Source organism: Sceloporus undulatus, chromosome 9 (genome assembly GCF_019175285.1).
Source record: "Sceloporus undulatus isolate JIND9_A2432 ecotype Alabama chromosome 9, SceUnd_v1.1, whole genome shotgun sequence".
NCBI lineage: Eukaryota > Metazoa > Chordata > Lepidosauria > Squamata > Phrynosomatidae > Sceloporus > Sceloporus undulatus.
This window is the reverse complement of record NC_056530.1, coordinates 18,989,211-19,011,105: the sequence shown is the minus strand read 5'-3', so window position 1 is coordinate 19,011,105 and position 21,895 is coordinate 18,989,211. Positions and strand designations below refer to the sequence as shown.

At 42.4% G+C, this 21,895-nt stretch overlaps 1 protein-coding gene across 24 annotated transcripts in view; it reads left to right on the top strand.

Moving 5' to 3' along the window:
• The window catches only part of LOC121916316 (chemokine-like receptor 1), a 57,697-nt gene that overhangs the window by 29,968 nt on the left and 5,834 nt on the right, over nt 1-21,895 (top strand). The window contains exons 1-6 of one of the 24 annotated variants that reach the window (XM_042441259.1): nt 925-1,035; nt 1,445-1,654; nt 14,030-14,284; nt 14,819-14,909; nt 15,800-15,926; nt 18,581-18,634. The gene's annotated coding sequence lies outside the window, so the exon portion shown is untranslated. Of the gene's footprint in view, nt 1-924; nt 1,036-1,444; nt 1,655-2,780; nt 3,350-5,836; nt 5,952-6,151; nt 6,315-6,343; nt 6,450-10,544; nt 10,680-13,357; nt 13,442-13,468; nt 13,525-14,029; nt 14,300-14,386; nt 14,754-14,818; nt 14,910-15,799; nt 15,927-18,580; nt 18,635-20,981; nt 21,383-21,895 lie in introns of those variants that run through there. The other 23 variants (XM_042441249.1, XM_042441251.1, XM_042441255.1 and 20 more) reach the window with 23 other exon arrangements.

Below are 21,895 nucleotides of genomic sequence, written 5' to 3'. Positions count from 1 at the left end.
GAACGTGGATATCCAGCATGACTCTATTGTGGCAGAGGAGCTGCCTTGTTTATGAACTTCCCTTTGGTGTCTGTCTGGGTATTGCAGAAGGCAGAACTGCTGAGCTAAACCAAGCGGGGGTCTGACTCAGCATGGCATTGCTTGTGTTGTTATGATGATGTGTAGGAACAACGCTCTTGGAGATTTCATGACGCTTACTTTTTCCGAAGGAATAAATAAATATCGTCCTGTCGTGGTGAAGCATCCCACAATGATTGGCTGACCTGATGTGATGACATGAGATGTTGGGTTGCTTAAGAAACAAAACAATTTGCTGTTCTGATTCTGTGGGGGAATGGAAAATGGTCAGTTTGCATAGGATCAGTCTTCTATTTCATAGGGTAGGGATGGGTGAAACTCAATTTGGCATTTTCCTAGAAGCCCGCAGTCTACCAATCAAAGTCAGATGCAAAACAGTGTTTTGGGGATGAGCAGTGGGACCTCATGAAAAAGCAGTGGCTCAGGGTTGCCAACAATTGTTACTATACATTGTGCAGAACGTGCATGTACAAATGCAAATCCATATCCAATTTACGATGTAGCTAGGCCTAAAGCTGATGTTAATTCCAACTACTGAATTTAAGTGTTGATTTATGAAGTTCCCATTGATTGAATAGGTCTACGCTATTTGCAAGCAATATAGGCCCCCGAGACAAACATAATTGTAAAACTGGAAAACAGAGCTGCCAGATCCAATGAAAGGCATCTCGTACTTTACAGATTGGTGAATCAAAATCATGAGATAGAGAGTATTAGCAATTGTCTGCTATTGTGGTCTCTTCTTCTTTTTTCTTGACTTGCAATTTTATATGCTATTGTTATGCTGTTTGGAATCAGAAATCAGAAGAAACCCTTGAAGGGCCTTGACAATCTACTGCCAGTCATCCGATCTACCATGCTCTCAAGAATGACTGAGGAGAGGTCTTGAAAAGTGACAAAATTAAGGGACAGAGAATTCAGAGACAAAGAAAGCAAAGGAAGGATTATAACTTTTAAGTAAGCTTTGATACTGAGCAAGATAAACCTGGTGGAAAAGTAGGTGTGGAACAAGACTTGAGTAAAAGGGCCAAGGATAGAATGCAGTTTGGTAACAGAAGACCATACAATTAAACTAGCTCTTAAGAGCAGTAGAGGCTGTATAGTAAGCAATAAAATGCCCATTAAGTGTTTTGGAAAACTCCTATCAGGATCACTGGCTGCATTTGTTGGTTTTGATGATAGTTGTTAAAGAAATATCTGGAGAGCACCCAGTGGCCTGTACCTGCTGCACATTGTGTGGTTTGGGGAGGTGTGTTGGCTTGGGAGCAAAACCACTTTTGATGTAGCATCACTCCAGGGCATCATAGATAATTAAAATATAATCTTAGAGTTGAAAAGGACAACAAGGTCCATTTTGTTCTTTTAGGGTTGGGTCACTGCTGGTGGCTACTCTGTTCCTAGCTGCCCCAAGGATGCTATGTACTGATACCAGGAATGCCAAGAAGCTGGGCAGAAAGAGGATGCCTCAAGGAAGTAGGGCGAAACAGGCAGCAGTCTACAAAGGAAGACCTGGATGACACAATGGATAGTGAATGGAGGTAAAAGAGAGGTAAAGCCAAGGAGAAAGGAGAATGGGGTAAGCAGAAGGTTGAGAACCCTAATACAGGGATGAGAATTATGTTGTTGATACCCAGAAGTACAGCTTCTGGAAGGCTGTATGATTTCCACCCCTGACCTAACAACTCCAAGGTATCGGATAAAGTTAAAGAAGAAAAGGGTTGGGGGCCTGCATTTAACATCTAGATTTGAAACCACTTAATACAAGCCTTAGCTTCTGGGTTTTTAGACTTATTTCCACAAAGCCTGGATTTTGTTTCATCTCAGCATTTCAGTTGCCCTGATAAACTTATTCTTAGGGCCCTTTTGCAATACATAGTTATAGTGCTATGGCTCCATTTCAATTACTGTAGCAACATCCCTTGGGAATGCTGGGATTTGCAGTTTAGGGAGAAATAAGCCAGCATTGTGTAGTAGTTTGAGTATTGGGCTATGACTCTGGAGACCAGGATTCAATTTCCAGCTCGCCCATAAAATCCATTGGGTGACTTTTGACAAGTTACATACTCTCAGCCTCAAGGGGAGGCAATGGCAAACCTCCTCTGAACAAATCCTGCCCCATGATAGGTTTGCCTTAAGGCCACCATAATTTGCAAATAACTTGAAGGCATACAACAACAATACAATTCAGATTGTCAGCCAGAGAGATCATGTTCCTCACCAGACTATCAACCTCAGGATGCCATATGATGTTGCCCAGGCCGTTAAAGTGGAATCTTAGCACTCTTATGACTGTGTACTTAGTCTGCACAGTTGGCTTTCTTCTCAGATGCCCATCTTAATTAGAGGGATTCAGAGGATTTGCTAAGGATACCCTAAATCAGTCATGTGTGTCTAGAGAAGATCAGAAATGGCACCCCTGGAGGACCCTTAAATTTTCCAAACCATCTTCCAAGATCATCAAAACAGCGGCTGGAACTTCCAGTGGTAACTCAATTAGATAAGTGGAAAATTGCACACAGCAAAAATATACTGGAGTTAGACATTTCAGGAGGTGGCTTGCAGGGAGGGAGCTGTAAAAACCTAATAACGATAATAAATAACTCATTTCTCAGCATTCTGTCATACTCTTCCGACATTCTGTCATATTTGAGCATTACTGATCCCAGGACAGAGCTATGCCAACAGAAGGCAGTGGAAGGGAACATGTCTGCAGAAGGTTCCAGACGCATCTTGCACCATGTCTAGCTGAAAGGTGGTAAGAAAGAACCCCTGCACAGGACCACCCCAAAACATTCTGCTGCCTAAGACAGAACAGCAAATTTGATCCTTTTTCTTAACATGGTGTGAAGAGAAGCCACCATACTTCAGTTCTTCATCTCAAACCTAGAAGCCTAACAAGTCTACAAGTGAAGGGTGGTCAGTTCCTGACATTCCTTCCATAGCAATTCGCCTCAAAATTCAAGCTGAAGTGGGGAAAGTTAGCAGTGCAAGGTGTGGATTATTTCTCCAACATTGGTACTTTTGATTTGAGATCAGGGCAAGGTAGGGTTTGGAAAACAAAGCATGGTCTTAGCCCTCGCTCTCCTTGATGGATGGCTGATTCGATGAATGGCAAGCTGAGAAGTGGAGAGAATGGGGGATACTCTGGAACATTCAGGGTCAAACCAGACATGAAAGGGAACGTGTCTTCCTTATGAGTAATCTGTTTTCCCTTCAGAGATGTGTCTCAACCATCAAGCTTGGAAAGTAAGCCCACGTTTACCTTCCAATGGTAAGTGCAAGATACATAAAGGAGACAAAGACAAATAGTCATCTTTAACCCACTTGAGGAAATACGTCTTCTAAAAACGTCATATATGTGTTGTCTAGTCTGAGCTTCATTGCTTTCATGTGTGTATTTTATATGCCAGAAAGCCAGCATGGAGTAATGGTTTGAGTGTTGGATTAGGTCACTGGGAGACCAGGATTTGAATCCCTATTCAGCAATGAAAACCTATTGAAGGACCTTGGGCAAGTCACACTTTCTAAGCCTCAACAGAAGGTATGAAAAAAAAAACCCTTCTGAACAATTCTACCTAGAAAACCCCATAGTAGGTTCACCTTAGAGTCACCATAAATCAGAAAAGACTTAAAGGCACACGACAAACACAAATTTTATATTAGGTATCTTTTGTCACAACGTCACCAAGAAACAGGGTTCTGTATGGAAATATTATTACAGATAGGATTGTCAATGCCAATTGCCAATTGGGAACATGAGGATAGGAAGGCTTTTGACATGTCAGGCTTATGGCAGGTTCTGGTGGGTTAAGAAGGAGGCCTATGGGTCCAAACGATGGAGGGAATTCTCTCCTGTCATAGCATAAAATCCTTTTCATTTATTCGACAAAGTATCTGCTCCCATATTTGAGTATAGAATGTGAAATGGATGGGCGAAATACCCCATGCTGAGTGTCCCTGGTCGTAATTCAATTTATTTGGGAATTAAAATTTAGAATTCCTGATTGTTGCAAGAGGGAAGACTGATTATAATTAAGCTTTGAGATGCCCGCTGTACTATTTTGACGCTAGAAAGAAAGAGCAAAGCTGCTGGGAGGATCCAAGATTGCCTTATCTCCTCAAAGCAGCAATGCCAAGAAATTGCGTAGGAATGAGGAAAAGTGGACATCCTCAGCCCTCCTCAAATGAACCAAGTTCCTCCTGTCCTGGCATCGGGCCTAGACTGCCCTTTATCCTGTCTCTGCCTCCCTAATATGTGCTTGACTTGGGTAGGTGTTTCCGGGCATGAGATAAAATGCAGGCAAACCCCTACATTTATTTCATGATTAGAAGCGGTGCTTTCGAAATAGTATCAGAGAAGTGCCTTTCCACTGCTCAGTGCATTTTTACCACCCCTTTTTGAACAAGACCTGAGTCAGCTCGGCCACTTGGTCTCACAACAACTTCAGCCGGAGCATTGGGCAATTCTGGAAACTGAGTGTGGCACGGTGATTCAGCATTGGACTGGGGGTGGTCTAGAGTTAGACCAGGGTAAGGTCATGCAGGTTGCCGTTCGGCTGATATGAGTGTTTCTTTGAAGGACACAAAGGACAATGGGTAGGATTTTGGAATTTGTTTCAAGTTCCAGCCCTATCTTAGGAGGTCAAGGAAATTTTGTTAACAGGAGGTGCATGGTTCGGACAGAAGCATGCTTGAGGGCCTGACATTTTATTCTAGTGGACCAAAACATTAAGCGTGGTGAGATCTTGAATCATGTGGGTGGGGTGTAATTCTCCATGCATGCAACACTAAAGTTCTCCCCTGTGGCAGCTGCTACAGCTATTAAATGTCTGTTTAGGGGCAGGGATGAAGGAGATGAGTAGTGGGAACTGGCTCCCATCCCTATTCCTCCAGCAGAATAGGAAAAAGAATTGTTGTTTTTCTTCTCCCTGGGTAACTGCAATGGGAACAAGAAGCAGTGCCTATAACCTGGGCCTCCCAAAGTAGTTGCTGTGGGGGTAGGGTTTGGATGAATATCCCCTTGAGATCATTCCAAAATAAGATATGTTTAGGTAGCCCTGATTTGTGCATGCAAATGTTACCAACAGGATTCTGGTTCATGTATTAATCTGATACTGGGGAGGTGGTTGCTATGTTATGCCATCCTTGCAACATTTCACAGATGAAAACTGGGGCATGAGTGGCCGACCAACATCAGAGTGTAGTCAAGATGGCAAAATGGAGAAGAACAGACAGGAGAGGCTGCCCCAGTTTGCTTTTGCCTGAGTCTACAGGGAAGAGCAAGTTTCTGCCTCTTCCTCTCCTCTCCTCTCTGCTGCACTGATCAGTGCAAACTACTTTAGCCATTTGAACTCAGTTTATCAAAACTGGACTAAGCAAGAACTTGGGACAAACCCCCTCTGAATAAATCTTGCCAAGAAAATCCTGTGATAGATTTACCTTGGCAGCACCTTAAGTTGCAAACACCTTGAATGCACACAGCAACAAATACTAAAAGGAAAAGAGTGCTGAGAATTCTGTGCACAGACAAAAAGACAAACACATGAGTCCTAGAGCAGATCAGGCGAGAAAGCTCCATGGAAGCCAAAATGACAAAGCTGAGGCTGTAGTACTTTGGGCACATCATGAGAAGGCACAACTCAATGTAAAAAACAATAATGCTAGGAAAGGTAGAGGGAAGTAGAAAGAAAAGAAGGCCTGCATGCTGGATGGATGGACTCCATTAAAGAGACCATGAGTATGAGTTTGCAGGATCTGCACAGAGCAGTGGAGGACAGGAGATCTTGGAGATGTCTCATCTGCAGCACCGCCATGGGTCAAGATCAACAACAACATACCAGAGGATGAGGAAGGAGGTAGGATCTATCTCTATGGTAAGGAAGCAAACTCTGTTGAAACACATGTGATTGCTAGAAGGTACTGTGACAAATAGAGAGCCAATGTGCTATAGTGGTTGGAGTTTTGGATTATGACTCTGGAGAGCAGGCTTCAAATTCCTTGCTCAGCCATGGAAACCCACTTGTAATCTTGGACAAGTCACACCCTCTCAGCCTCAGAGGGAAGCAATAGCAAACTTCCTCTGAACAAATCTTGCCAAGAAACCCAAGATAGGTTCCCCTTCAGTTTGCCATTAGTTAGATACTAGCTTGAAAGCACAAAGCAACTGTGAAAAATCCCTCAGCCGAGACTTAATTGTACCTATGTGATCTCACTTCCCTGGATAGCCAACAGATGATGTAAGTGCGCTTCATATCAGAATGGTGGGAAATTATTTGTGTGTGTAAGTTATTTACAGATGCCCTGTGGAATTTCACCTAAGCTAGATTGTTTTTTAAGTTTAAACTCAAAGACGTCAGCGATGAAATTTAAGTGTAAGTGTGGGTGTGTTGGCAGAAACACCTAATTTGTTAAACGAATGCTGTACGGTCTCAAACCAAGGAAGATGCCATGCCTCCGATTGCAAAGGCTGCTCCTAATTCCAGGTTAATAGGGGTGGATTAGGCTTAGTTTTGAATAATTCACCTTTTACAAAGTATTATCAGGCTTTTTCAAATGGATGAGGGTTGGGCTTTTAAATGCTGTGCAATTCAGATTGTAGATTTGTATATAGTTTTGAAATGCATTTTACTGTTTTAATGTTTAATGTTTTTAACCTTTATATATTGTTTAATTGTTTTTAGACCTTATATTTATACTTTGTTAAATGGGCCTGCATCCATTTAAATTTGTTGTTAGCCATCTTGGGTTGCTATATCAGGTGACAGTCAAGGAATAAATAAACAAACAAACAGATAATAATAATGCCAGTTATCAAGAGTGCCACTCAAATTGTGCAAACATAGGGATTCCTTGATTGAATTAATCAAATTTGATTGAGTCAATCAAACTTCCTTGATTGAGTCAATCCATCTGTATTCAGTCATATTTTTCTACTGCCTTTCACTTTACCTAGCAGGTAAATTTAGGGGCTAATGTGACCTGGGATACCCATAATTGAAATCCTGCTGCTTCTAGACACATCTTCCATGGGAAGAAAATATCTGCTCCAGGGAGACACCTGAAGGAATCTGCAGTGGTCCTAGGGACAGTAAAAGGGCATTTGGGAAGCCACATTGGACATCTCTATCCACCCTGATTTACATGTAAATAGACAGACTTCTGTATTACTTCACCAGAAATAATAATCAAGTACTGGGGCAAAACTGTGCAACATCCTGGTACCGATTATGCCTTATTATACTCAACAACACATATAGACACACACACTAAAATGCATCCCCCATATATGCTCCCCCATTGAAATAGTCATACTGTTCGCTCACTATTCAACTCTGCATATTATTAATGACTTTCCCCATCTTCAACGTCTTCTTGTTCTTTACTACCAAAACCATTTGGTCATGGAATTCTCAATTCTCCAAATCAAATATATGTTAGCTTTACTCAGGTACATGTGACTGAAGAAAGGGCCTGTTAGATATGAACCTTGAACTATGTCTCTGCTCCTACACTGGAAGCTAATAACTGATGAAAAGACTTATTTCACTAAATGTTATTCAGGTTCATTAAACTTTCAAATGACATATTGGAGGTAGATTATTTGTTAGATCAATGCATTTTGTTTGACCAGGATAACATTTGTCCCAAGCAATTGTCCTTGTGCCAGATTTCTGCAAGTGCCCAAAACTACTGCATGACAGCTTGTATTTTTACTACAGCTGTGGCTTAAGATGGAAGTCTTAATTCCATCCACACAGCATGCTACAATGCTTGCAAACTGCCCACAGTGCCTGGAATTTAATTTAATTTTTAATTTTAATTTTAATGTTTAAAAATTCACCTATTGAGTTCTCTTGCAGTGCGGTGCAGTGGCTTAGTGGCTAAGATGCCAGTTCTGATAATCATAGGATCAGAAGTTTGGCAGTTCGAGGCCCATGTGCCGCATGATGCGGTGAGCACCCATCACTAGTCCAAGCTTCTGCCAACCTAGCAATTCGAAAACCTGCAAATGCAAGTAGATAAATAGGTACCACTTCAGTGGCAAGGTAACAGCATTCAGTGCAGTCATGCTAGTAGCCACATGACCACTGGAGTTGTCTTCAGACAATGCTGGCTCTTTGGCTTAGCAATCAAGATGAGCACCGCCCTTACAGTTAGTTATGACTGGACATTCATGTCAAGGAAAAACCATTACTTTTTCTCTTGCACACATGCCTTAATTTTCAGGAAGTGGCCTTTTTGACGTCAAATCTGACTATGTAAGCAATTTCTGGTAACATTTTATTCATATCTCTGTTGAACCTGACATCATGGTCACTGTCATGACATTATTGGAAGAGGGTTCTTCAGAACAGGACTCAGATTCTCCAACAACCCATACTCTTCTGGTCTGTTTCACTCAAATTCTGGATTGGACTCAACTGGCCAGAACGGGCACACAGAAGTAATTCTTTAATCTGTATGGTTTTTAATGATGTGTAAGTCACTAATCAACCCTTTAGGGTCACCATAAATTGGAAACAACTTGAAGGCACACCAACAAAACCTCACCAACCAATGCCAGGTGCTGTGGTCTACTTTTCAACTGGCAAAACCATCTCTGAGTACTCCTTGCCCAAGGAAACCCTGTGAAATTCATAGGCTCACCATAAAGCGACAGGTGACTTGAAGGTACACATAAACACGCACAGCCATACACAAGATTCCTTGAGTAATGTGTGGGAAAAAGTGGGATATAAATAAACCAAATAAGATGAAAAATTACAATGCTAACTGCCTTTCTAGTTGGAGAAACGAAGAGAGTGATGGAGGAGAAGGTCCTTTTCACTGACTGCAAAAAGCAGCAGGAAGATGCATGGCATCTGGGGGGGATCCTGCTTTTATCTCTGGTCACAGCTTCGAGATAACAGCAGGATTACTTTGGATGCCACTAACTGAAAGACAGTCGCGAAAGTAAACAAAACGTAACGGAAATCTCTCCTACCGCAGGGGGTTGCCTTGGAGGAGCCTTCCCAAGAGTTTCCAGGGACTGGATTGCAGCCAGATGTAGGCTTGATAAGACCTTTTGGTCTGATGTTTCCTCCCTTGATGTTAGTGCTGTTAGTGTAGAGATCTTGCAGCACCTCTGAGACTAACTGAAAGGTAGAGGTTGATATCATGAGCTTTTGTAGACTTTTCCTACTCCCTCCAAATGAATCTGAGGAAGTAGGTTCAAGTTTACAAAAGCTCATGCTACCAACTTCTGTCTTTCAGTTAGTCTCAAAGGTGCTGCCACGTCCCTTGATTTCTACGTTCTTATTATTGTTATGTACCTTCAAGAACTTATGCAACCCTCTCCTGTGGTTTTCTTGGCAAGATAGATTCAGGGGACATTTGCCATTGCCTTCCTCTTAGGACTTTATCACACGGGGGAAATTTGGAGTTTAAGCAGCGATTATCCCATGAAAATGGCACAGTGGCGATTAACATTTTCACACGACGTCGCGATTAAAGTGCCATTATCCCAGGAATAAACAGGCAATAAACACCAACAAATCATTCACGGGGAAATCCCTGTTGCCTGTTTATTCCGGGGATAAAGGCTCTTTAATGGCGATGTGTGTGAAAATGTTAAATGCGATTGCACAATTTTCATGGGATAATAGCTGTTTAAACCCTCAGTTTCGTCCGTGTCCTTAGCAAGTGTGTGGTTTGTCCAAGGTAATCCAGTGGGTGTCCTTGGCTGAGTGGGGTTTCGAACTCCACTCTCCTGGAACACTAGTCCAATACTCAGACTTTACCCTTTTGTCTAAGCTACAACATGCAGTTGTACTAGATTATACGAGGGTAATACTGTAGTTTCAAAGCTTATTTCACAGGGCTTTGTGTGTATGTGTTTATGTATGTGCCATGTGCTTGATCTCTGTGTCGAAACTGGCCTACTCCCAAATTTTGGTTGAACAGCCTCCAGTATGCAATGATTTCCTTCAGTGATTCTGGCAGTGAAACCATTTGTTCTTCTTCTTCAGTTCCTAGTTTATGGGATTCTATTCTATGCTAGTAATTAACTACAAGACAGGCTGACTTAGGCTAGCAACTGAAATGCTTCCTTGCTGACTGAGGAAGCCTGGTTTCAAGCACCGTAATAGACTAGAGAAGATAAAGGAATCAAGAAAAATAGTGAAGGAAGGAAAAAGGCTCCATGTTATCGAGTGAGCCTGCGTGATATCTAAGATCTCCAGCAGTAGTCCTGTTGTAGATCTCATCACTTTGGAGCCTAAGCTGATGGGGAAACTTGGCAGTGTTTTCTGTACAGCCGCACCTTGTCTGTGGAGCAAGCTGCATCCATCCTAGCTGCACATCCCTTAGGACTACAGCTAAGACTATACTATTTCACTTGATTCTCCATGGTTGAGTGGGAATTTGAACCTGGTCTCCCCGAGATCTAGCCCAGTGCTTGAACTTTACGCTCTTTCTTTTTTGCACAGCTAAAACATGCATTTAAAAGCAGCTGAATAAGTGGAATGGCAGAGGATTAATTGGGACTGTCCCTGAAGAACTGAGACAGTTGGAGGATATGGTGGACTGGTCCTGGTTTGCAAGCCATCCATTGCCATTCCATGGTGAGTTTCCGGCAAGCAAAAGTTGTAACCAATAGAAAGATATATATAACTGATCCCTGGAAAGATAATGGCCAGTCATCCACACAACACACGGCCTGAGAAGTATTGGACAAAAGAATGCCTTTGGGGAATAATGGCAGGAAAACATATATTCTTGTTGCTGATATTGAAAGAGGAAGAAGAACAAACAAACATTTGGGGTTTTAAAAACTCCAATACAGTAATGGACTCATCAAGACTGGTGGTTTATACCCATTAATATCACACCATTTAATACTGCTTCTTGATGTTTCCTATCTAGTTCTAGTGCTCTCCTGGCTTTAAAAACATTGACAGAAAACTGCCCCATTTCATTTCATTTGTGGACAGCTTGCTTGTGGCATGGGTTGTGACGTTAGAAATGAGTGTTTCCCACCCCATCATATCCCTCAGACATGTTGTCAGATCTTTGCAATCCTTTCTTGTTATTTTTATTGTGTTGATTCTTTGTGTACTCCTTGAATAGGCCTTGCTATAAAAATGCTGTTTTATCCCCCCCCCCCCAAATACTCTTGGATTTAATCACCTCTGAAACCACTTCCAAAAAGGGCCTTCTAGAATCAATCCTAGAGAAGAAAATAGGAGCTTATAGCCTGAATCTGAATCATTACTCCCAAAGAGAGTAGTCACATGGAATCAGTGGTAACTTAGTAAGTCAATACACAGGGACAATCTATTGATTCAATAGGTATACTCTAGCTGAGACTAACACTGGAGGTAAACCTACATCAGCATGGTCTTCAGCTCCTCTTCCCTTAGGACCTGAAGTCCCCCAAACACCTGACCTTCCTCTTTTGATCCCCAATGATTCCAAGCCCTTTGCTACCGAAGTGACTCCCAGAAGCAGCTAGACTTATGCCTTGCATTAGCAATGAAGCTAAAATGAGTCAGGGTCTGAATATCTTGGGATGAACTGAATAGCTGAGGCCTGCCCTGGTCCTTGGTTACTATAGAAACTGGGGGCTCAATTCCAGTCGAAGGCCTGCTGGATGCTCTCTTCCCTGGAAGGCCTGAATCCGACTTCGTTTGAAGAGCCAGGAATCTAACAACCCAGGAGTCTTGACTCTTGGACTCTTGGTCCCCCACTACCTCACCATCAGCCCTAGGGCTATCCATATAATAGCAGTGCTATGATTGATAGGAGTTGTGTTATGCTAAGTTCCAGGTGCCATCTGATGGCCACTCAAAGCAATGCAGTTTTCAGCACCAGGTTCACACATGGTTGTGCCAGTGCTGCTCAGCAGCCATCTGATGTGGGAGACTGACAGTCTTTTAATGTGGCAGAGACTGGCACTATATTTGCCCTGTTCCACCTGGAAACTTGCTCTGGGCCAACAGCTGATGGGTTATGGTGTTAGCATACCTTGCACCCCTCTTGCTGGATACGAGGTTTCCATGATGAATATTTAGCATCTCATTTCTTTTTTTTTAATTTGAATTGCATACTTTGTGCAATTGTGTTCGGTGCCTAACACATCGTACTTATTGATATCGCCAGGGGCTGTCCCCATGGCATCAGTGGTGGCATCTCTAGGTCTCATGTTCTGGCTTTGAAATCTCAGGGTGTGGAGTTCTGATCTGGCAACCCAATTGTGCAGCAGTCCCTCAGGTGTGAAATGCTGCTGTCATGACATTTGTAGTATTGGCAATCACAGAGTTTCAGCATGCTTTCTTCCTGTCCCTCCTTTTCTTTGCAGATTTCCTTTATTATTTTCATCTATTCTTTAAAAAAAAAACTTAAATTGCATTAACGTAATTCCAAAATTGCTTTAAAAATAAATATAAAATATAAAATCCTCCAAAAGGCATGCTGGGTAGGGCATGGGTCAGGGAATTGAGGTTAAGTTGGAGAGTGAAAGAAAGTGCGATGGGAGAAATAGCTGCAGTTGTGCTATTGTGGAGAAGTGTGACGATGGCTGCTCTCAAACCAGTATGTTTCTATTTTCATTAACTAATGTGATTGTGGTGAGAATGCAGTCTGCAGAGAAACCATCCAAAGAAGAGGAGGTCTTCTCTCTGCCCTCCTGCAGCAATCATCCAGCAGCAGTTCTAGAGCCAAGGGAATGACAGACAGAGGTCTACATCTGAATGCCAGCGGAGTATAATGTGGCTGGGGATAAGAGAGAGTCTCAAATTGGTCCCCTGTGGATCACTTGATTATTGGACTTCATTTTGGACTTTGTGGTTTAGAGGCTTAACTTCAGTTGTATTGACCTTAAACTGTATAATCAAGTCAGTTCCTCTTGCTTTGTACTCTTTTTTTCTCTTCTTTATTAAATAAATCCCAGTTCTTCCCCCCATTGTCTTAGGTTGCCCAATACTCTCCCCCCCCAAAAAAAAAACCCTCAAGGGCTAAATCAGATTTAATTCCAATTTACGTGTCAGTCACTCCTTAAAGAAATCATAAATTATTGCAGAAGGTCTGCTTTGCATGGGAATAAAAGTTTGGTCCATTGGTTGTTTATGTGTGCCGTCAATTTGTTTCCAACTTGTTTCCAACTTACAGAGATCCTAAGATCCTAAGATCATGGGGTTTTCTTGGCAGGATTTATTCAGAAGAGGTTTGCCATTACCTTCCTTGAGGTTGAGAGTGTGTGACTTGCCCAAGGTCACTCAGTGGGTATCGTGGCCAAGTAGGGAATCGAACCCAGACCTCTAGAGTCATAGTCCAACATTCACACCACTCTAGTTCCTTCCAAAATACAAAGTTGTTGGAAAGGAAGGTAAGATTGCATAGGGAGCCTGTGAACGATGGGCCAAAGTCTGAAATACCTGAATACAGCTGTGGCCCATTCAGAGCACCCTGGTATGTGTACATAATTCTTACATTTATAGCTATATTTGATGTAATATTTGGTAACCAAAGGCCACTAGGATTCCACACAGGCCAATGACCAGGCAGGTGGAAAAGAGATGAATCTTTCACTACTTTTTCCTTTATCCACATGGAAAACAAGATGGCCTGGGAAGGAAGAATCAGTCCAGTTGGCAAATGATTTTTCTTAAAACACTGAAAGGTAGTAGCCTGCATTTCTCTGATGCACAGGATAAGAAAAGTTGGATGAACTTTATTTATCAGTTACACCGTATTCACCTTTTCCATAATGAGTAATCAAACCTCACAATTGTGTGAGGTTTGATTATTCCAAGCTCTTTCACTGAGTTTTTTGTCTCAGTGGAGACTAGACTCTAGATCTGCCAAGTCCCCTCCCAGTACTCCAACCATTACACCATGCTGCCTCTCATATGTAACTGTATATACAATCATGTGCATCCAGTTCTGAATCTAAGTATTTTTATATTTTTTGCAGGGCAGGTAAACTGCTTCAGATGTTTGCAAAACTCAAACCCGTAGTGATCCTACCTCCATTGGAACTTCTGTTTCTTTAACAGCTCCTTGGCAGACAGAAATTCAACAAGTACATGTTCTCCTCCACTGCTATTTTTTGCCTTTAGGAGAAATAGTTGGAATTCCTTATCATGAATCTCCCACATCACAGAACCAACAATTAGATGATAGTTTTCTGCAGAGTTTGGCAAGTCGTCATCTGGCAAAGGACTCTTGGGTGTGTTCTGAACTGGTATGCTTTACCCAGTCTGGGAGATCAGCTACTCCAAATCCTGAACCTACTTCAGTAGCTGTAATCGTATGATACCAATATCTGAGAGACTATTAGAGAAGCAACCAGAGCCACCAGCTAAGTACTAGCTAAGAATGTGTAGCAGGGATAAGGATATAGCCTTTTGAATGAGGTTGGACTGCAACTCCTATGATCCTTTGCCGGATAATACTTTTTGGGAGACACATTCCAAACCTATTTGAAGGGCCCTGCATTCCTAATATCTGAGGCATAGGACTGAAGCCTGGACTCTGCATGTGGAAGAACTCTATAAAGCTGATGAAGGCACGGGAGCAATAGTGGCCTTTATTCTCAAGGCACAATCTTTCCAGGCCATGGTATTCAAAATGGTGATCACCTTCTGCTTGCAGTCAATGAGACAGAAGAGCCCAGGCATAACATGTTACAAGTATCAGTTACCTATATCTGATTATTATTATTATTATTATTATTATTATTATTATTATTATTATTTTGCAGGGAAGGTGCAGAGACATTATATTTCCAAAAATGATATAACAAGTGGTTCTCGCTATAACAATACAACAAGGGGCAAAGGATGCTTTGAAGGGTAATAATGAATATCACTTTCAAGTTAGTCTCTGGCACAGCTCAGAACAGTTAGTATTATTATTTTAATCTGCCAGCCACTGGAATTGGACAAATGGTAATGAAAAAGCAAGGAGTGACACAACCAATGAGTAGATCTCTCTGTAACATTACTACCAACTAATTATTTTGAGGGGTTTCCTAACAAATTAGACAACAAATCACTTTATATATGTGTGTGTGTGTCTGTAAAAAAAGTAACTCTTCAGCCTTTGCAGGGCAGTTGCATTGCGGCTAGTATGATTTAGTGGTCAACAATGTGTGTGTATGTGTGCGAGAGCGAAAGAGAGGAAGGAAGAGGTTGAGACGGGAGAGCATCACTGCGAACTGAGTTGGATCCAGGGTGAGCCTGCTGGAACTTCAGAGCTCCTTGATGTTCAGCCACAACTGGCTTGGGGTCAACCACATCCTCCTCTCTGGCAGCTGTTGCCACTCAGGAAATGTGTCAGCATGCCTAAGGCATACCTCTGACATTTCACAGATGAATGAATGAAGATAGGGGAGGTAGGCTTGCAGCACCACTCTTGAGCTCCCAGCCCTTCTCTGTCACACGTTGCCTCCATCACTGCCTTTTTATGAGTTGCAGTCAATGATTTGGTCCTGCACTGATTTATATGGGACCGGGTGTAGTGTTATGGAGTACAACAGTTCATTACAGGCTTGGAAAAACCACAGCTGTTACAACACAGTTCAGTGGTTCGACACAGAGTCCCAACAGAGTAGACCTATGGATATGAATGGCACCTATCGTTTTCAGTGTGGAAGCTCCAGTACCCTGGAGCCTATTTTTAAGATACATGTGTGAGAGTCAACATTAACACTCAGGTTGATATTCATTTTGCTTACCTGCAGGTACTTGCAGAAGGAGGGCAAATTACTTTCCCCATTCATTTTCACTGAAATATCCTTAAATCGGAACATTCTTAACAACCATAAAGCCTACTTACAAGTGTCTTCAGTGTGTTCAGCTTACTCCCAAGTAAGTGGGCATAGAACAAATGTTTTTAACTGTTTTTTATTATTATTATTATTTTAAAAAAATAATGTGATATAATTCTTGTTTAACTTTTGTAAACTAATGTTTTACTTTAACCTTTTAAAATGTATTGTAAGCTGCCTTGAATCCCATGCTTGGGAGGAAAGCAAGACTCATTCACTCAGTGAATCAAGCATCAACAAAATTCTGGCCATAGATGGGCAAGGATTGTTGGCATCTATGTGGGTGCTGTTTTTAGTCTGAGCAGTAGATATAATGGCACTGGTGCATTTAGTAATGATGAGCCAAGTTATGATCAAGTCTTGTCTCTTTTTTGCAAGCGTGCGAGAGAGAAGCATATCCTCAGGGCCTAGTAGCTGCAGAGAGCACCGCCAAACACCTAGCTGTTGCATAAATCACTTAGCAGAGACAATTTCCAAATGGTGCCAGCATGAGAATGGATAGGTTTGCAATGAGTTGCACATCAAGGGCTTCCAGCATGAGTCCTACTCACAGCAGGGTTTGCCTGTTGTCTTTCTGCATGATGGCCTGTTCTCTCTCATCTTCCATGAATGAAATATGAGAAGTGGATAATTCTGTTGCAGTACTGCAATTTGGTCGTTCAGATAGTCCTGCAGTGTGAACCTGCCTTCTGCTATAAAAATGCAAAGGAACCGAAAAACTCAAAGCAGCCTGGGGCATGCTGTACCTAAGCAGAAGAATGGTGAATGGATGAGCAGAAAGCTGCTTAACCCTTTTTCTTTTCATAGTTCAGCTTGCCCTTCCAAAGCTGCCTTTTGAGTTGCAAGGGGAAAGAGAATAAGATCCCATGATGCATCCAATGTTGCAAGACTCCATTCCATCTCCTGGTATCTTCCAAAATGCAACTCTGAGGAGTGACATCTTTGAGGAAGTCTGGGATGCAGGCATTGGATGGTGGCATCTTTCAGAGGCAGGAATACTGAATATAATCCATCATATTATTTCTCCTGTGTAGATGAAAAAGAAGCTTGAGGGCAGTGACTGTGAACTGCGCAAGAGCCAAGGGGCTCTCATAAGACAATATCTAGGCTGAATGGGATTAAAAAGGAATCTCACACAAAGGAAAGAATTCAGAAACATTTTGTGATATGTAGTTTGAACCTCAAAGGAGATACACCTGGAACAGTGTGTAGCAATACACAAGGGACGACTCTTTTATGAGTAGGTGGTACTCACTCTAAGGCTGCATCTACATTATAGAAATAATGCAGTTTGGCAGCACTTTAACTGCTGTAGGCCCATGCTATCGAATCTTGGGATTTGTAGTTTCACAAGGCCTTTAACCCTTGGCCCATGCTATTCCCTTTTCTTTCCCCTCTCTTTTATTACCTTTTGCTTGTTATATACAAGACTAGAGTAACTGAGTGTTGGTTGCTCATAAAGAAACATTGGCTTCCTTGTAAACTAGGAGGGAGGAGATGATTGCATAAGAGAGAAAGAGATCTTTAAACCAGAACAAAAATCCAGTACTGTCAAATGTGGGACCCAAAATGGAGCCGTCAGGAAGGCACAGGGGGATACAATGGGATGTGGTGCTTGTAAGAGGTTCGGATTCAGAATTGTCAGCAGGAAAACGGGAAGCCCCCCCTTACGCTTCCTTTCCCTGTGCTTTCTCAGCACTAGAACTCTCTAATTATGGTCTATGCCAATAATAATAGTATAGAGATGTTGGTTGTTACCACATCATGGAAAACAACTTTTGTGGAGCCAGGGAACCCAGAACAGACAGGTATGGGCTGGACTAGGCCGGGGTGTTTGTATACTTCTATGGTTCTAATTGGCGACTGGATGGAAGAAATGACTACTATGAGAAAAAGGAAGAGACCAGGACCAGGGGTGTCTAAGGGTGGTGTCTGGTTGCTTCCATGTCACTGGGGCAGAGAATCTGCTCCAGGGTTTACTTAGAACTTTATAGGAGCTAACAAAGAAACCTGTACCACAACCTTGGATTGCTGCTGAACAGTTTGGACTGCAACCCAGTATTGATTCCTCACTCCACTGACATGCAAGTAGAGAAGGTTAAGAGGTGATATGATAGCGCTGTTTAAATATTTGAAAGGACATCATATTGAGGAGGGAGCAGGCTTGTTTTCTGCTGCTCCAGAGACTAGAATGTGGTACAATGGATGCAAGCTCCAGGAACAGATTCCACCTCAACATTAGGAGGAACTTCTAACAGTAAGGGCTGTCCGACAGTGGAACACACTCTTTCAGAGAGTGGTGGTGTCTCCTTCCTTGGAGATCTTTAAACAGAGGCTGGATGGCCATCTCTTGGGTATGCTTTGATTGAGAGTTTCTGCATGGCAGGAGGTTGGACTGGATGGCCCTTGTGGTCTCTTCCAACTCTATGATTCTATGAACAGTCACTTTTAGCTTCCCTTATCCAGAATAGAGACAGCCATGCCACACAGCCACTGCTGTATCTAGGTGCCCATTCTGCATCTTGGTCTTCTAGGTTCTGATCGAATGGTCCATTGACGTCAGTGCCCTCTGGTGCACCTGACTATAATGCCTTTGCCATGGATCTGTCAACAGTCACTCACCTTTGGGGAGTAATATGTGCCTCCAGGCAACCGCATAGAGCCATTACAGACATCTTTTCTTTATCCTTTCAGGTTAGTGGCGTAATCAAAGATCACATCCAAGATGATGTGCCGTGCACTTTGATGGTTTGTATAATCTTTTAATGAACGTTAATCCTTCAATGTTTAACATGTTAACTTTGTAAGAGGTTGAATTACTTTTTAATTAACTTTTATAATTGTGCTTTTATCAAAGTTTTTGTCGGGTTTTAAAATCTGTATTGTCCTGAAAATGTTCGCCACCTTGAATCCCATTATTGGGAGAAAGGCAAGCTATACATGGAAATTCATCACCATCATCATCATCATCATCATCATCACCATCATCAAATTGTTGCTGTCTTTTCACTCAGCTGTTACTCTCCTTCTCTTCATATTCTTCTCCTCCTCCTTCCTCATGGTCACCAAGCATTCCCAATGTGCTGGGTTAGAATAATATTGGTTCAGGATGATCCCACCATTATCCATTATTCATCTGCTACCCGTACCTCCTTAGCAAAAAATCTATCTGTTGAATTGAACCTTGGGAATGTTAGCTTTGTGGCTAGTGGTTTGCTGTTTATCTTAAAGCCCAAAGCTGGTGCTGAATATCTGGGAACTTCCCCAAGGTCAGCAAATTGCTAAAGGTTTGATTTGTCTGGAATTTTTTTTATGTATTTATTTTCTGAATGATTTATTTTCCCCACTTTAAAAACAACACATAATGCAACTGTTGAGCCATCCTGGTTACAGATCTTCAAGGGGCACCACTTACCCCTTCATTCCTGGGCAGCCTGGTTTTGTTGTTGTGACTGTGGCTTGAGGTTACAAACACTCAGGAGTTTGTGGCCTCTCTAATTGCTTTGTTTGCAAGTGGAGGCTTGGCAAGGGAACCCAAAGTTTCCTGGCAAACAGCCCTCGCTCTAACTGCCAGGCATTGCTGCCTTCTTCTGCGAAGAAGATCTCAGGCATCGATGCTGAATTTATCTTCTTCTTTTTAACAACCAAAGTTTTTCTTTCTTTCTTTCCTATTTTAATTTTCACACGAAGGCAGAAACACTTGCAAGATGCACATCTGTGACCAGAAAGAAATCTCTTGTGGTTTTTTTTTTAAATCACAGAAGTAGCTGCTGCAGCTATCCATCTGTTCCTACTTATTCCATTCGCATTGGTTGACCACTAATGTAAGCAGTTTAGTTAACAATGGCGAACCGGCTAGAAATAGAATTCAAGATTCTGGAGCATTCTGACTTCTTCCTCTGCATTGGGCTTGAGTTCATATCCCATTTCTTGAACTAATAGATTCTGGGACTATTCGTATCCTGGGAAGAGAATAAAACACTCCTAGGGCTTCCCTCCCAGAACCAGGGCTCCATCTGCACTGCAGAGATAATGCAGTTTGACACCACTTTAATTGCCATAGCTCAATGTGATGGAATCCTGGCATTTGCAGTTTGTTGTGGCACCAAAGTGCTCTTCAACACAAGACTGTAGCGCTTTACAGACCACCCCAAAAGGGTGGTCTGCCGGCGCCTCCGTTTCCGCCACCAGGAAGCCTCAGCCTCCAAACGGCAAGGCTTCCCGATGGCCAAAAAAGAAGCCCCCAAAAGAGGCTTCTTTTGGCGGCGCGCTTATGACGCTGCAAGTTGCCAATGGCGCACTTGTGTCGTCATAAGGGAGCTATGACTTGCGGACGCTAAGCGTCCGCGACGTCAAAATGGCGGCACTCATGTGTATAGGGCGCCACCATTTTGTATGTACTAGGTACGTATTAGGATTAGGGCGTCCGGAAGGGATGCCTTTTCGTAACCCTAGTATGTACTTTTTGCTTGTGCAGAACGGGCCTGTGTATCTCACAAAACTACAATTCCCAGAATTCCATCACACTGAGCCATGGCAGTTAAAGCAGTGTCAAATTGCATGAGTTCTGCAATGCAGATGCATCCAAGGAAGTACTACTTGTTGGGTTATAACTCCCAAGTCCCTAGGGGATTCTTGAAGCTGTAGTTCAGATTAGTAAAGTTCTCCCTCTCCCATCTCCATCAATGACTGTTTGTCATTGACTTATCTAAAGGTTAAAAGGCAACAGTGCTATGAATAATGATGGGAGCAGGGATCTAGCTTCTTTCCCTCTAAAAACCCATTTGTTAATTCAGATTCCAATATTTATTAATAATTAATAAATATTCTAATCTCCATTAATTTATATCTTAAATACTTTTAGTACTGGTGGAGCAGGGTGATATTGAGAATACAACTTTCACAACCATTACTCCAGGAACTCTGGCTGGTAAGAGGACCATTGGTACACAAAAGATACAGCTGGACAAAAATGTGTGTACCTGAGAAGCTGGAGAAACTGGGGGGAAATGAGATTCATGTAATTGATTTATGTTTATTGTGCACTTAAATGGCAAGGCAATGGTCTAATTGGTCAGTCCTGACTGTGGTGTGTTTGAAGTGGATTCTGAGTAACATCCGTGGAACAGTGCGCTCTCACTGTTTGGGCCAAGTGATAAAGGGTTAAGCCTGCCACAGGAGTGGTCCCAGTGCCAGTTCTCCGCAGGCACTAAAAAATAAAATTGAATTGGGCAATGGTTTGTGGGCAATGGACTCTCCCTTCCAGCCACATGTCTGGACTCTCTATTTTCTTAAGAGCACACACACCCAACCTGTGCGTCTCTCTATCCTACAACAGGACCATCCGCTTGTAGAGTTTTTTGGAGGCAGACTAGTGTTTCCAAACAACTCTAGAAGTGAAGGTTTGGAGGCTGAAGCCACTAGGAGAAGAGCCGATAGATCTGGACAAAGCGGAGGTCTAAAAGGTTTCCCTTTTGCAGCCTCTGCTTTGGGACGGTAAGTAGGATTTGACAGCCTTTCAGGATTTGTGTGCATGATTATGACATCTTTCTCCTCTCTTCCTTTCAAAGTTGCTCAGAACTGTATGGATAGCTCCCTCCTTTATTATCTTTACAACAACCCTGTGAGGTGGATTAGTCTGAAGGATTGCTCCAAAGTCAACCAGCAAGCTTCATGGCTAAGGAAGGTTTGAACCCAGATCTTCCTGGATAGTCATGGGATAGATAACCTGCTATCATCCAGACAATTTGGACTACAAGTCCCTTAGATCCTAAACAGCAAAGGCCAGGGATTATGGGAACTATAGTCAAACATCAAAAATATCTGGAAGGCTCCAATTTCCATGTCCTAGCTGTAACCTGATACTTCAGTGTAGTTATGTTTTATGAGCTCCTACTGTAATAAGAAGCAGAGTTTGGAAAAGTTCCCTTTTGGGGGGTGAGGACTAGATCTCTCAGTACCTTCCAGCCAGTAGTGACAAATCCCAGAATCCCTGGTGACCAGGTTAGC